Source organism: Penaeus monodon, chromosome 21, assembly GCF_015228065.2.
Source record: "Penaeus monodon isolate SGIC_2016 chromosome 21, NSTDA_Pmon_1, whole genome shotgun sequence".
Classification (NCBI taxonomy): Eukaryota; Metazoa; Arthropoda; class Malacostraca; order Decapoda; family Penaeidae; genus Penaeus; species Penaeus monodon.
Genome location: NC_051406.1, coordinates 38,654,754 through 38,655,335, shown reverse-complemented (window position 1 = coordinate 38,655,335; position 582 = coordinate 38,654,754).

Here is a 582-nt window from a genome sequence, read left to right as displayed (position 1 = left end):
GAAAAGAGGGAGCCATCCTATTTCTCAGAAGGGGGGGGGGGGCTACACGACCATCCTTTAAGATTAGACGCAGGTAGACGGGTTACTGATATTTCCTTCAAGACAAACCCTTTTCTGTCATGAGGTCTTCGGTCACCTCACTGACTTGCCCCGTGTGTTTTTTTTCCGAGTAAATCCCTAGCTTTTTGAGACGTGTTTTCCCCGAGACGATAAATCAGCATAAAAAAGCGTTGGCTTGTTTCCTATGAAAATTGCAACAGCATTAAAAAAAACAAACTTATTTTCATTCATTATTATTTTTATGAAAGTCGACATCTTAAATTGTCAAGGATATTACAGCTGTTCTACCATAAGTAACTTCAATCTACGAGTAACAGGAATACCAGTCAATGCTTTCTCAGAAGCAAATTATAAAAAGTCCAGTAAATTTACTTGTAGATTCTGTATACGATTTGGATAAGCTAAACTTGTACATATTCGTGATTTTTAAAACGGCCCCTTTCATCTTTCTTTTCTCGTAAATACTTTACACAGAAATAAATGAAATTTGTGTGTGCCTGAGACAAACATACCTAAGCTTAG